At 42.4% G+C, this 16,770-nt stretch overlaps 1 protein-coding gene across 1 annotated transcript in view; it reads right to left on the bottom strand.

Annotated features, from left to right (window-relative positions):
- LOC109874202 (C-Jun-amino-terminal kinase-interacting protein 1) overlaps nt 1-16,770 on the bottom strand; it is a 136,065-nt gene that overhangs the window by 37,011 nt on the left and 82,284 nt on the right. The window lies entirely within an intron of this gene.

The following is a 16,770-nucleotide window of genomic DNA, read 5'->3' as shown; positions in this document are numbered from 1 at the left end:
GTCCACTGGGGCAGAGGGCCAAACCCTTCCTAGGTTCCATGTCAGTTGAGAGTCCTGTAAGTGCCCTCCAGCCCATAATTTTGTCCTCCTTTATCGTTGGCCCCATGTTCACATCTACATCCCAAAACATCTGCCAGGCTCTGGAGAGGGAACCCGCACCTGCTACATGCTCTCCTGAGCGCATCTATGTCCCCACAGGTGGTAAGAGACCTGGGCACACACATCCCTCGCCGTTGGACATCCAGCTTTCACCTGTACCATTCAATTCATCTCTTCAAAGTATTGGTGGCTCACCATGGCACAGGTCATCGCCCGCTTTTTCAACTCCTACTCTGTATATGCCCAAACCAAATCTCCCGGCATGCTTCAGCAGGAAAACTCGTCCTTGGCCCCTTCTGTCCATAGATTTCTTACTGATCTCCATCCGTCTGGATGGTTTCACCATGGTTGTTGTGGACAACCGTTTTATCCTCTCTGGTCTCCTTACCACCCTCCAGGTCGCTGAGGCACTGTTCCAGCAGGTCTTCTGGTACTATGGCCTTCCGGAGGACTTGATCTCTGACCATGGTCACCAATTCTCGTTGCGGGTATGGAGAGGCTTCATGGAGAAGCTGGGGGCCATGGCCAGCCTCACATCCAGGTACTGGCCTCAGTCCAACGGGCAGGTGGAGAGGACCAACCAGGAGCTGGGGAGGTTCCTAAGAAGTCACTGCCAGGACAGGCAGGGGGAGTGTGCCCAGTTCCTTCCCTGGGTGGAGTATGCGTAGAACTCACTTTGTCACTCCTCCACTGGGCTGACTCCCTTCCAGTACATCCTGGGATATCAGTGGCCTGTTAGTTTTTCTTTAAGAAGCCCTCCTGTTCTTCACTGTTCTTCATTACCTGTATTAACTGCACCTGTTTGAACTCGTTACCTGTATAAAAGACACCTGTCCACACACTCAATCAAACAGATTCCAACCTCTCCACAATGGCCAAGCCCAGAGAGCTGTGTAAGGACATCAGGGCTAAAATTGTAGACCTGCACAAGGCTGGGATGGGCTACAGAACAATAGGCAAGCAGCTTGGTGAGAAGGCAACAACTGTTGGCGCAATTATTTGAAAATGGAAGAAGTTCAAGATGGCGGTCAATCACCCTCGGTCTGGGGCTCCATGCAAGATCTCACCTCGTGGGGCATCAATGATCATGAGGAAGGTGAGGGATCAGCACAGAACTACATGGCAGGACCTGGTCAACGACCTGAAGAGAGCTGGGACCACAGTCTCAAAGAAAACCATTAGTAACACACTACGCCGCCATGGATTAAAATCCTGCAGCGCACACAAGGTACCCCTGCTCAAGCCAGCGCATGTCCAGGCCCGTCTAAAGTTTGCCAATGACCACCTGGATGATCCAGAGGAGGAATGGGAGAAGGTCATGTGGTCTGATGAGACAAAAATTTAGCTTTTTGGTCTAAACTCCACTCGCCGTGCTTGGAGGAAGAAGAAGGATGGGTACAACCCTAAGAACACCATCCCAACCGTGAAGCATGGAGGTGGAAACATCATTCTTTGGGGACGCTTTTCTGCAAAGGGGACAGGATGACTGCACCGTATTGAGGGGAGGATGGATGGGGCCATGTATCGCGAGATCTTGGCCAACAACCTCCATCCCTCAGTAAGAGCAATGAAAATGGGTCGTGGCTGGGTCTTCCAGCATGACAACGACCCGAAACACAGCCAGGGCAAGTAAGGAGTGTACCAAATATTAAGTTCTGCTTTTCTGATGGATCAAATACTTATGTCATGCAAATTAATTACTTAAAAATCATACAATGTGATTTTCTGAATTTTTGGAGTTAATATCCAGTTTGTCTACGAACACATAATTTATATGTTGGATTCATATCTCCATCACCAAAAATACAAGTATAAGTTTCTAGTTATGACTTATAAAGTATCGATACATTTCATTTGCTCTGTTAAACCTACCCTTTGGAATGACTTTGACAGCAACAGTGAATCTTTCTAGTTATTAACTAGATGTTTCATCATCTCCATTAGCTATACATTTTGTTATCGCATAAAAACTGCATACAACAAAATCTCTCAATACATTTCATATTAGTCCAACATTTTTCTGACATTTGGCTTGTAGTTCTTGTGCATGAAAGAAGTGGATACAATTTTCAAGGACCTACCAGATCTACGAGGGAGAGATAAACACTATGATTAGGGAGAAATCAAACATACAACCCCTGGGTGTCACCGTCTTCCCACAGATCAATAGTACTTGATGGAGTCCACCAGCTTGCTGCACTGGTGTAATGTTAATTTTACATATGATTTGTATATTAACATATCTACGATATTTTGGAGAAGACTTATGGATCTGTTTGACACGTAAACATTTCTGAGGTAAGGTAACAAAATGAGAAATGGCAATCCTGGAGAGATGGAAATACAATATACTTTGTGATTTCAAATGCCTTATTTTCTCACACTTTAAAATGGGGGATGCAACCATTCATGAAGACAAATTATCTTAAGTATGTAGGCCCCTACCCGCTGAGTATAAAACATTATGCTTTTAATAAATAACCCAAAATAGACTGAATGGGCTTGTCATTCACACAGACATGAAAAATCAAGTGCATTTTATCTAAATATGGGTATACGAGGACATCTCGTGGTCCCCAGGTTTTTCATCCTCAGTCACATGGGTGAGTCCCCTTTCCTAAGCAAAAAAAAACACAATTTCATATTTTATGCACTAGCATGCAATGAGATGTATTTCAAGCAGATATTTACATTGCAACATGTATTGTCATTGACTAGAACAAAATATAATTGTATGAGCTATGCATCTGTGTACCAGTGTTTTTGTACCCCTCTACTATCTAGCTAGATGGAGCAGTCCTGACTCAGAGGCAGTCTGTTCATAGCTATCTTGCTAGCTAACTTAGCTCATCAACCAGTATTTTCTTTGCTATGTCTGCTCAGTGCTACAAATTAAAATCTTGAATTTGGTATTTATTAAGGATCCCCATTAGCTGCTGCAAAGACAGCAGCCACTCTTCCTGGGGTCCAAACACATTAACCTCTTAAAGCTAGGGGGCAGAATTTTCACTTTTGGATAAATAGCGTGCCCAATTTCAACTTCCTGTTACTCATGCCAAGAATATAAGATATGCATATTATTCATAGATTTTGATAGAAAACACTCTGAAGTTTCTAAAACTGTTTGAATCATGTCTGTGAATATAACAGAACTTATGTAGCAGAAAAACCCAGAGGACTAACTGTTCAGAATTATAATTTTTTTCTTTCCCATCTCTCTTCCCTATATTGTCTTTGCCATTGGAAATGTATTAGAAATATACTTTCAGTTCCTACATCTTCAGTGTTTGGAATATGGTTGAGGTTATTTCTTTGTCTTAGCAGGAAGTAGGCCAACTCGGAACGGGGGACCCTTAGTGATTTGCACAAGACATGATGAGCAGAGTTGGTTTATTTTCGTTCACGTATTGAATACAGTTGCCCCGTCTACAATTTGATCCATTATTAACGGTTAAAAATACAAAACGTTGTATTACAAAAGTAGTTTGAAATATTTTGTAGTGACGTTGCGTTTTTCTAAGCGGTTTTTTTATGGATCAAACGGGCTTTATAAATGGACATTTTCGATATATATATGGTCGGAATTAATCGTACAAAGGACCAATTGTGATGTTTATAGGACATATTGGAGTGCCAACAAAAGAAGCTCGTCAAAGGTAATGCATATTTTATATTTTATTTCAGCGTTTTGTGTAGCGCATGCTATGCTAGCTCTTTTGTTTACTACTGGTTCAAATGGGTGCATGCTATCAGATAATAGCTTCTTATGCTTTCGCCGAAAAGCATTTTTAAAATCTGACATGTTGGCTGGATTCACAATCAGTGTAGCTTTAATTGAGTATCTTACATGTGTGATTTAATGAATGCTTGAATTTTATAGCATTTTATTTGAATCTGGCACTCTGCATTTCCCCTGGCAATTGGCAAGTTGAGACGCTAGTGTCTCCCTATCCTCAAGGCACTTACATTACATATAAAACAAAAGATAAAACAGTACATCACATAACATTATTACACCACTACATATCTACAATACAAAATGTATAATACCATGACACAACAATATTACAACGAATGTGTGTGTAAAGTGTGGGTGCTAGCACTTGTGTGTGTCTGTACCTTTGTGTGTGTCTCCTCACAGTCCCAGCTGTTCAATAAGGTATATTTTCACCAGTTTTTTTAATTGGATTCTACTGCTTGCATTAGTTACCTGATGTGGAATAGAGTTTAAGGTAGTTGTAATATTTGTGTTGTGGAGAAATGACCAGGCAGGAGACGGGAGTACAGTTAGTTTTTGTTTAGTCAAAACCCCTCGTGCTCTACAGTTCGCGGCACCCCAGTGCGCATGTGCATTTCATATTAGGTGTAGTAACGTCACACTTCCGTAATGCATTACTGCTTAGTAACAGCACAGTAACTAATATAAACACATGTAGATCCCAGATACTACACTCCTCCCCCATAGTGTTTAACTCCCAGAGAACAAGGTAAATATGTTAGGTAACTACTAATGCAATATCTGAACAATGCATTCTTAAACATTTTTCAACTACTGTTGAAGCAGACTTTTCAGAGTCCAGCACAAATACAGGGGATTATTCTGCCCCGAAGATGGAGTTTGTGTCCTAATAACTAACCCAGGTAATGTCCTTTGTCTTTCCTTTTATCTAGGACATATTAAAGTGTTTGTTTTACTGTCTGTTACCTCCTTAACCAGCTCAACTCACAGGTCAAGCTTTTGAGGTGCCCTTCGCTGTCGAATAGGATATCTCCGCTCCTCCTGGGCTTCCTGTGGTGGGCCAGGTTCGGGTGGAAGGTCAGGCTCTGTCTCTCCCGTACGTCCACAGTCAGGAGAATAGTCCTGGGGGTCGTTATTGTTCTTGTTCTCTCGGCATGTCTCTGCTGGGGCGTTGGACCGTAGCAGATGATCCACATGAACGTTGACCTGTCGATGACCAATTTGAAGTCAAAGGTCCTCTGCGTTGCAAGATCACACCTGAGTTCCACAGGCGCTTAGGGAGTCTGAAATCACGTACCATCACCCTCTCTTCCTCTTTGAATTCTCTGACAGTCTTTGAGTGTCTGTCATGAGCTTTCTTCTGCTGTAGCTGGTGCTTTGCCACAGTGCTTGACAGGTCTGCTTTCAACAATGTCTGGCGGGTACGTGGTTGGCGTTTCAGAAACAGTTCAGCTGGTGTACATTCCGTTACTGTGTGTGGGGTGTTACGGTAAGTAAACAGGAACCGGGGAAGCCTTTGGTGGACGGGCACAGACTGAACCTCGAGTCTAGTCCAGGCCTTCTTAAAGGTTTGCACGGCTCTCTCCGCTGCTACGTTTGATGCCGGATGGTAAGGTGGTGACAGGATGTGCCTTACTCCGTTGTTCTTGAGAAACATTTCAAAATCGTTTGACGTGAACGGAGGGCCATTGTCCGATTCGAGCTCCTTGACTAGTCCAAAGGATGCAAACAGATGTCTGAGAAGATTGATGGTCTTCTCAGCTGTGGTCAGTTGAGTAGGGAACACTTCCATCCACTTGGAATGGACATCGACGACAACAAGGAAATGTTGCTTGTCAATTTCGGTGTAATCCACATGGATGCGTTCCCAAAGTGTAGCAGCCCAGGACCATGGATGAAGAGGCGCAGCAGCAGGCTTGTTGCGAACAGCTTCACAAGGTGAGCAGTGGCCTACATGCTGTTGAATGTCCTGATCCAGTCCAGGCCACCACAGATAACTGCGAGCGAATGCTTTCATTCGAGTGATCCCTGGATGTCCCTCATGCAGGTCAGATAGCAGTCTCCTCTGGAATTTGTGAGGTACCACCACCCTTGATCCCCACAGAACACACCCTTGATCAGTGGACAACTGGTCTTTCTTTTCGATGAATGGACGAAGGTTATCGTCATTTACGAAGGTTGGCCAACCGCCTAATGTTAAGTCCAAGAACTTGGAAAGCACTGGGTCTTTCCTTGTTTCCTCTGCGATGTCAGAAGCAGATATGGGCAGTTCATCAATGAGAGAGATCTGGAAGACTGCTCTATTATCTTCACTGTCGGAGTCACTATTGCATGGTAGTCTTGATAGTGCATCGGCATTTGCGTGATCACTGGATCGTCTGTACTCAATCTCGTAGTCGTAGGCTAACAATATCAGAGCCCAACGTTGCATTCGAAGTGCAGCAAGGGTTGGTATAGCTGATTTTGGTCCAAGGATAGCCAACAGAGGCTTGTGATCTGTCAGCAGTTGGAACTTCCTTCCGTAGAGGTATTTGTGAAACTTCTTCACTCCGAATATTATGCTCAGGGCTTCCTTCTCAATTTGAGCATAATTTCTCTCACTTGGTGACAGAGTCCGTGATGCAAATGCAATAGGGTGTTCTTCACCTGATGGTAGAACATGTGAGATGACGGCTCCTACTCCGTATGGAGATGTAATAGTTCAGGAGCCCCAAAAATGACCTCAGCTCTGAGATATTTGTGGGTGCTGGAGCGTTTACGATTGCTTCCACCTTGCTGTTGATTGGGTGCAGGCCTTGTGCATCAATCTTGTATCCGAGATACTCCACTGAGTCCTGGAGGAACTCACACTTGCTGCGTTTCATTCTCACTCCGTATTTCTCCAGTCTTGACATCACTTTGTCCAGCACTACAAGGTGCTCTCCAATGGTTGGTGCTGACACGAGGATGTCGTCCATGAAGCACACAACATTGTCTATACCGTCCAAGATCTGATCCATTGTTTGTTGGAATATCGCTGGAGCTGTCGAGATTCCATAGGCCAAGCGATTGAATCTGAATAGCCCCTTGTGTGTATTGATGGTCAGATACTGTTCTGACTCCGGATCCAGCTTCAGTTGCTGATAAGCGAATGCCAGGTCCAGCTTACTGAAAACCTTCCCACCAGCTAGAGTGGCAAACAGATCTTCAGCGTTTGGTAGTGGATATTCCTCTGGTAGTATGCAGCGATTTACTGTGACCTTGTAGTCACCGCACATTCTGACGGTCTTGTCTTTCTTTGGGACTACAACAATCAGAGCGGTACCCAGTCAGGTACCCAGTCGCTCCTCGCTACTTTCGTGATTATGTTATTCTTCTGTAGGCGGTCCAGTTCCTTCTCTACTGCTTCCTTAAGAGCATAGGGAACTGGACGTGGTTTGTGAAAGATAGGCTTGGTTCCTTCTTGCACTCTGACTTTTGCTGTGAAGTCTTGTATTTCACCGTAGCCATCATTAAAGAGTTCTTTGTGCTTCTCCAGCATGTTAGTGAGTGTAGCCTGACTCACTGGTTTGTCATTTCTCAGACTGAAGATTTCTCCCCAGTTCAAAATCCTCTTTTGTAGCCAGTTTCTGCCTAGCAAGGCAGATTTTTCTCCTTTAACAATGACAAGCGGTAGCATCCACTCCTTTCCCTCATACCGGACTGGTACCTGGATCTGCCCTAACACAGGAATAGTGTCACCAGTGTATGAAGAAAGGCGGATGGACGCGGGCTGAAGAGGACACTCTTTCAGTTTTTCTTTGTAGAGTCTCTCTGGAACCAGAGATACAGACGCTCCGGTGTCCAGCTGCATTTTAACCTGTTTTCCCGCTAACTCCATGTTGAGATAGATTCCATCTTTTAGTTGTTGAGCTGTGTACACTGTGAACAGTTCCACTACTGTTTCAGTTGTACCTTCCTCTTCTTGTGCTGCGTCTGACACTTTGTGCGCTCTTGCTGTGCGTTTTGAGGCTTTACACACTCTCTGTAAATGTCCAACCTTTCCACAATTGTGGCACTTTTCATTATGGAATCGACATTCACTGTGCTGATGATTATCTCCCCCACATCTGTAGCAACTTGGCTTAGACCTTTGAGATGTGGGCTGCTTTGTTCTTGTGTAACCTTGAGGACGGGACTGAAAAAAGTGTGACCTTTGTGAGCTTTTTCCACCACATGCATCACTGACCTTGTGAACACCTTTCTGACGTTCTGCATGTCCCGATAGCTCAATAGTATCCCTGTGGGCAAGCTCGAGTCCAAGTGCTATATCACAGGCTTTCTTAAAGGTCAGGTACTTCTCTGACAGGAGCCTTCTGTGATATGCTTCACCTGTGAGACCACATACAAACTTGTCTCGGAGAGCATCATCAAGAAATCGTGCAAACTCACATGTACTTGCCAGCCTTTTCAAAGCAAGGATGTAGTCAGCCACGGTTTAGTCAGCCACATGTAGTCAGCCACAGCCATAGTTCAACTCCACTGCTTTCATTGGTTCAATGAGACCTTTCAGCAATCCATACTCAGTTGGACCCAAAACACTGAGAAATACGTCTGCTTTCTTTCCATCTTTGTTTTCATTTGCAGCCAGCCAACGCTCAAAACGCTCCAAATAGGAATCAAAATCCTCTTTTGTAGCCTCAAACTCTGGTACTCGACCAATGGTTGCCATTTTCACAGTTAATTGTTCAGTTTCCTTATATTCCTTAATTTTCTGAATATTCATCTACTTCTTCACTTCAGAAGTTTCTGCAATTACTTAATTCACTGCACTCATTTGTATTAATGTACACACCGTGTTACATTCCTTCTTCCTTCTTTTTTTTAACAATATTTCTCCACTGACATCGCCTAATTCCAATGGGTTCAATGACAGTTTCTTTTATTTAACCACCAGAGGGCAGTGTCGCTATTCTGGACTCCAATAGTCTTGCTACTTGGCAGCTCCTGAATACTGTACTAGCAGTGCTAGCAGTGCTTAGCTTTCTCTACTGGCGAAATAAAATAAATATAACTGACGAATTACATAATTATTTTGAGTTTCATTACTCACGCAACATTCTTCCCTTCAAGCAATGTCTGTTTATGTAGTTTAATCCCATCCTCGTCGCCACTGTAATATTTGTGTTGTGGAGAAATGACCAGGCAGGAGACGGGAGTACAGTTAGTTTTTGTTTAGTCAAAACCCCTCGTGCTCTACAGTTCGCGGCACCCCAGTGCGCAAGTGCATTTCCTATTAGGTGTAGTAACGTAACACTGCCGTAATGCATTACTGCTTAGTAACAGCACAGTAACTAATATAAACAGATGTAGATCCCAGATACTACAGTAGTCATGGCTCTATGTAGCATTTTGCGCCTCCCATAGTCTGTTCTGGGGATTGTGAAGATACCTCTGGTGGCATGTGTTGTGGGGTATGTATGGGTGTCCGAGCTGTGTGCTAGTAGTTTAATAGGGATAGCCCCCTTTTAAAATATTTTCACTTAAATTACATATCAAAATCTAACTGCCTGTAGCTCAGGGCCTGAAGCAAGGATATGCATATTCTTGGTACCATTTAAAAGGGAACACTTTGAAGTTTGTGGAAATGTGAATTGAATGTAGGAGAATATAACACAATAGATCTGGTAGAAAATACAAATCTTTGAAATGCAAGAGAAAGGTCCCAGTTCCACCTATCACTCTGGCTGTAATTCTGATGGTGTCCATTAGATGGCAGCAGCGTATGTGCAAAGTTTCAGACTAATAACTTAAAGCTACAGGACATTTACTGTGAAGTCACCCAGGTACATATGGGCAAATCATGAGAGACATTTGCATACATATGACATTTTTCTGCAGTATTAGTAGCCATATAAGTTCAACATTTGCAAAACAACCAGTTTTCATAACTTCATAACTCTGAATATTCTTAAAATGTTTGCCAAAAGGAAGAGGCATGCACCTACAAAAGGTTAGCACCTACATTTAGCAACAGACACAGAGTTTCCGGATACTCCCGTAAAGCCCAGCTCATTGGCTATCGAGCTAGCTTTGTTCAACCCCATTGGTGCTTATTTGACAAAGATACAGTCGTTCAAGTGCCATGAAGGCGTCGCTCTCTGACCAAATATGGTGTCCTATAGGATATACTCCACCCCTAATGATATAGTGAAGTCTTGTTGCTTTCTAGGATCTCTGAGGAATAAATACAAACGTGATTTGACTCGTTGAAACAACGTTGAGGGTGATATTTTTACAGATTCCTTTCTTTGCAAATTGAACGAGTGGAAATACAAAATGGATCGTGCATGCTATATGGACCTATTTAGGATATGAAAAAGATTATATCTAACAAAACAACACTTAATGTTATCTCTGGGACCCTTTGCATGATAAAACAGGGCAAGATTTCAGAATGTAAGAACACATTTCACCTTCAGATGTGAATTTATCAAACCTATCGCGGTGAAAATGTGTTTTATTGTTAGGAGCTCTCCTCAAACAATAGCATGGCATTTTTTTCCGCAGTAATAGCTACTGTAAATTGAACAGTTCAGTTATATTAACAACATTTTAAGCTTTCAGCCGATATAAGACACCTGTACTGTATGTACCGACATTTGTTGTTTCTCTAAAATCTGCGATCTTGACATAAGGCGCTGCATGATTTACACTTCTCACAAAAACAAGTAGTGGTGAAGTCAATCTCTCTTCCACTTTGAGCCATGAGAGATTGACATGCATATTTTAATGTTAGCTCCCCATGTACTTTTAAGGGCCAGCCGTGCTGCCCTGTTCTGAGCCGATTGTAATTTTTCTTTGTGGCACCTGACCACACTACTGAACTACTGTCCAGGTGCGACAAAACTAGGGCCTGTTGGACCTGCCTTGTTGATAGTGTTGTTAAGAAGGCAGAGAAGTGCTTTATTATGGACAGACTTCGCCCCATCTTAGCTACTGTTGTATCAATATGTTTACAGTGACAGTTTACAATCCAGGGTTACTCCAAGCAATTTGCTCAATTTCCACATGAATTTCCACAACTTGCTCAATTTCCACATTAATAATTACAATATTTACTTGAGGGTTTAGAGAATGATTTGTCCTAAATGCAGGACTAACTTTTTCCTTGCCTCCCATTCTGAAACTAACTGCAGCCCTTTGTTAATTTAGGATAGGGGACGCTTGCGTCCCACGTGGCCAAAAAACAGGGAAATGCAGCACGGTAAATTCTAATAAATTGATATAAAAATCTAACTTTCATTAAATCACACATGTAAGATACTCAATTAAAGCTACACTCGTTGTGAATCCATGCAAAAAGGCCGGTTTTTAAAAAGGCTTTTCGGCGAAAGCATAAGAAGCTATTATCTGATGATAGCACAATAGTAAACAAAGAGGGTAGCATATTTCAACCCTGCAGGTGCTACACAAAACGCAGAAATAAAATATAAAACATGCCTTACCTTTGACGAGCTTCTTTTGTTGGCACTCCAATATGTCCCATAAACATCACAATTGTTCCTTTTGTTCGATTAATTCCGTCCTTATATATCCAAAATGTCCATTTATTTGATGCATTTGATCCAGAAAAAAACTGCTTCCAAATTTTGCAACGTCACTACAAAATATTTAAAAAGTTGTCTATAAACTTTGCCAAAATATTTCAAACTACTTTTGTAATACAACTTTAGGTATTTTTAAACGTTAATAATCGATCAAACTGAAGACGGGTCTACCTGTTTTCAATAGAGGATGAGAGGAAACTTACGCTACTTTTCATGTCTTGGCCAACTCTCAACAGTGTTACTCAATTCCTAGATGGCATACTTCTTCATTGCACAAATGAATAACCTCAACCAAATTCCAAAGACTGGTGCCATCCAGTGGAAGCGGTAGGAACTGAAAACAGGTTCCTAACCCGGCAGGGTAGCCTAGTGGTTAGAGCGTTGGACTAGTAACCGGAAGGTTGTGAGTTCAAACCCCCGAGCTGACAAGGTACAAATCTGTCGTTCTGCCCCTGAACAGGCAGTTAACCCACTGTTCCCAGGCCGTCATTGAAAATAAGAATGTGTTCTTAACTGACTTGCCTGGTTAAATAAAGGTAAAATTAAAAATTAAAAAAATATCATTTGCCAATGAGAACTCATTGAACAGACAGAGAAAGAAAAATCTGAACAGTTAGTCCTCGTGGTTTTGCCTGCTACATAAGTTCTGTTATACTCACAGACATGATTCAAACTGTTTTAGAAACTTCAGAGTATTTTCTATCCAAACGTACTAATAATATGCATTTCTTATATTCTTGGCATGAGTAGCAGGAAGTTGAAATTGGGCACGCTATTTATCCAAAAGTGAAAATGTTGCCCAAAATACCTTAATAAGTTAAGTGTTGCAGTCATTTCATTCGCTCTAGTAGCTGATGTGTATAGTGTTGAGTCATCTGCATACATAGACACACTGGCTTTACCCAAAGGTAGAGATTTTAAAAAGTAAGAGGCCTAACTCTTTATCCACAATATAGCAGGGGGTGTAAAGGCATAACACATATGTTTTTTCAGCAGCAGACTATGATCCACACTAATTTTACGGAATTCAAAATTACAATGCTTGTCTATCATCATTTGGTCAAATCAAATGTATTTGGTCACATACACATGGTTAGCAGATGTTAATGCGAGTGTCGTGGAATGATTGTGCTTCTAGTTCCGACCATGCAGTAAAATCTAACAAGTAATCTAACAAATTCACAACAACTACCTTATACACACAAATGTAAAGGGATGAATAAGAATATGTACATATAAATATATGGATGAGTGATGGCCGTCCGGCATTGACGAGATGCAGTAGATGGTAAATAATACAGTATATACATATGAGATTAGTAATGTAATGTAATATGTAAACATTATCAAAGTGGTGATGCGCTGTGCAGACCCGCACTACCCTCTGGAGAGCCTTGCGGTTGAGGGCGGTGCAATTGCCATACCAGGCGGTGAACAGCCCGACAGGATGCTCTCAATTGTGCATCTGTAAAAGTTTGAGTGTTTTAGGTGACAATCCAAATTTCGTCAGCCTACTGAGGCTCCCTCTGCTGTTTCCTGAAGTCCACAATCATCTCCTTTGTTTTGTTGACATTGAGTGAGAGGTTATTATCCTGACACCACACTCCGAGGGCCCTCACCTACTCTCTGTAGGCCGTCTCGTCGTTGTTGGTAATCAGGCCTACCACTGTAGTGTCGTCTGCAAACTTGATGATTGAGTTGGAGGCGTGCATGACCATGCAGTCATGGCTGAACAGGGAGTACAGGAGAGGGCTAGGAACGCACCCTTGTGGGGCCCCTGTGTTGAGGATCAGCGGGGTGGAGATGCTGTTTCCTACCTTCACCACCTGGAGGTGACCCGTCAGAAAGTCCAGGACCCAGTTGAACCCCTGGGTCTCGAGCTTAATGACGAGTTTGGAGGGTACTATGGTGTTAAATGTTGAGCTGTAGTAAATGAACAGCATTCTTACATAGGTATTCCCCTTGTCCAGATCAGATAGGGCAGTGTGCAGGCGATTGCAATGTCAGTGGACCTATTGGGACGGTAAGCAAATTGGAGTGGGTCTATGGTATCAGGCAGGGTGGCGGTGATATGATCCTTGACTAGTCTCTCAAAGAACTTCATGATGACAGAAGTGAGTGTAACGGGGCGATAGTCATTTAGTTAAATTACCTTAGCTTTCTTGGGAACAGAAACAATGGTGGCCATCTTGAAGCATGTGTGGACAACAGATGGATAGGGATAAGGCTTGAATATGTCCGTAAACACACCAGCGAGCTGGTCTGCGCATGCTCTGAGGACGCGGCTAGGGATGCCGTCTGGGCCGGCAGCCTTACGAGGGTTAACACGTTTAAATGTTTTACTCACTTTGGCCACGGAGAAGGAGAGCCCTCAGGCTTTGGTAGCGGGCCATGTCAGTGGCACTGTATTGTCCTCAAATCGAGTAAAGAAGTTGTTTAATTTGTCTGGGAGCAAGACTTCGATGTCCGCGATAGGGCTGGTTTTCTTTTTGTAATCCGTGATTGACAGTAGACCCTGACACAAACGTCTCGTGTTTGAGCCGTGTTTGAGCCATTGAACTCTACTACATCTATACTGATGCTTTGCTTGTTTGATTGCCTTGCGGAGCGAATAGCTGAACTGTTTGTATTTGGTCATGTTTCCAATCGCCTTGCCATGATTAAAAGCAGTGGTTGGAGCTTTCATTTTTTGCGCGAATGCTGCCATCAATCCACAGTTTCTGGTTAGGAAAGGTTTTAATAGTCACAGTGGGTACGACATCTCCAATGCACTTTCTAATAAACTCTCTCACTGAGTCAGCATATACATCAATGTTATTGTCTGAGGCTATTCGGAACATATCCTAGTCCACGTGATCGAAGCAATCTTGAAGAGTGGAATCCGATTGGTCAGACCAGCGTTGTATAGACCTGGGCAAGGGCGTTTCCTGTTTTAGTTTCTGTCTATAGGCTGGGAGCAACAAAATTTAGTTGTGGTCAGACATGCCAAAGGCAGAGCGGCGGAGGGCTTTGTATACATTGCGCAAGTTAGAGTAGCAATAATCCAGAATGCTTCCAGCTCGTGTCGCGCATTCAATATGCTGATTATAATTTAGTAGGTCTTGTTCTCAGTTTAGCTTTGTTAAAATCCCCAGCTACAATAAATTCAGCCTCAGGATGTATGGTATCCAGTTTACATAGAGTCCAGTGAAGTTCTTTCAGGGCCGATGAGGTATCTGCTTGGGGGGGGGGGGGCATGTTCCCGTGAAACAGAGAATGTTACAATCTCTAATGTCTCTCTGGAAGGCAACTTGTGCCCTAATTTCGTCCACCTTGTTTTCTAGAGATTGGACATTGGCAAGTAATATGCTCAGAAGTGGTGGATGATGTGCTCGCCTTCTGAGTCTGACCAGTAGGCCGCTCCATCTGCCTCTCCTGCGGCGACCGCATTGTTTTGGGTCGGCCTCTGGGATAAGATCCCACGTCCAGGGTGGAGGTCCGAACAAAGGATCCGCTTCGGGAAAGATGTATTCCTTGTCGTTACACACCACAGACCAGCAAATATTCTTGACATCATCAACATAATTATCACTGAAAAACATATTGTATGACCACTTATACATTATATTAGGCCCAGCGTTTGGAACTTTGGTTTACCTAGCTGTGGCTACTATATTGTGATTGCTCCATCCTATGGATTTGGATACTGCTTTAAAGAAAATTTCCGCAGCATTAGTAAAGATATGATGAATACGTGTTGATGTTTGTAACTACCCTGGTAGGTTGACTGATAACCTGAGTCAAGTTTTTTCTTGAGTGGGCAGCTTGATGAAAGCCAGTCAATATTTAAATCACCCAGAAAATAAACCTTTCTGTTGATATAACATACATTATCAAGCATTTCACACTTATAATCCAAATAGTCACTTGGTGGTCTATCGCAGCTTCCCACAAGAATGGGCTTCAGGTGAGGCAGATGAACCTGTAGCCATATTACTTCAACAGTATTTAACATGAGATCCTCTCTAAGCTTTACAGGGATGTAGTTCTGAAAATAGAACGCAACACCGCCCCCATTGGCATTTCAGTAGATGTTATAACCATGTATTGCTACCAATGTATCATCAAATATATTAGCTAAGTGAGTTTCAGAGATAGTTAGACTATGAATGTCATCTCTTACAAGCAAGTTATTGACTTCATGAACCTTGTGTCTTGAGCTAAATATGTTGTTAAGGGCAGTTTTTAGCACTTTTCTGGGTTGCTTGATTGTTGTCAATGCTTTACTGGAAGCTTATCAGAAGTTGACTTACTCATGTTATTTATATTGTAGCTGCTAGGGCACACTGTCTTAGTGCATGCAGTGTGACTATGGTTCCTATGCACATGATTACTGCATACAATAGCTGTAGGATTAACAGAGGTATTCAGGGCAGTTAGGGGGACATAAATTAAAACTTTTTAGGGATAGGTGGCAAGTTCGGATGACTGTGGTAACCAGAGTAAACTGCCTGTTATCTAGGCCCAGATGCTAGAATATGCATATAATTGGTAGTATTGGATAGAAAACACTAAAGTTTCTATAGAAAATAATGTCTGTGAGTATAACAGAACTGATATGGCAGGCGAAAACCCGAGGAGAATCCATTTTATTTTTTGAGGTGACCACCCATTGAAATGGCTGTCTATGGGAAAATCAAAGGAAATCCTCCCAGATTGCAATTCCTATGGCTTCCACTAGATGTCAACAGTCTTTAGAAAGGGTTTAAGGCTTGTTTTTTGAAAAATGAGCTAGAATTTGTAGTTTTTCAAGGTGGCTCTCATTTTGACTGTAGTCTTGTGGCGCGCACTTCATTATTTATCTCCGGTATTGAACACACTATTCTCCATCTTAAATTTAATTGTTTATTTACATATTAGGCTACATGCGGATTGATTAGAAATGTTGTTTGACTTGTTTGGACGGGGTTTATTGCTAACTTTTGGGATTCCTTTGTATGCATATTGAACGAGGGGAACAGGTGGATTACTGAATCAAGCGCGCCAAAAAAACAGAACAAAATGACCATTTGTTATGTAGCTGTGACCCTTGAGATTGCAAACAGAGGAAGATCTTCAAAGGTAAGTAAGTTATTTTATCGCTTTTTCAGAATTTTGTGACGCCTCTGCTGGTTTGGAAAATGTTTTTAATGCTTTTGTATGTGGGGCGCTGTCCACAGATAATAACATGATATGCTTTCCCCGTAAAGCCTTTTTGAAATCTGAATAAGCGTCTGGATTAACAAAAAGTTACGCTTTTAAATTATGTATGACACTTGTATTTTCATGAATGTTTAATATTACGATATTTGTATTTAGAATTTCACGCTCTGCATTTTCACCAGA

The sequence above is a fragment of the Oncorhynchus kisutch genome, linkage group LG3, assembly GCF_002021735.2.
Source record: "Oncorhynchus kisutch isolate 150728-3 linkage group LG3, Okis_V2, whole genome shotgun sequence".
NCBI classification, from domain to species: domain Eukaryota; kingdom Metazoa; phylum Chordata; class Actinopteri; order Salmoniformes; family Salmonidae; genus Oncorhynchus; species Oncorhynchus kisutch.
Note: the sequence above shows the minus strand (reverse complement) of the source record. Positions and strands in the feature narration are given on the sequence as shown.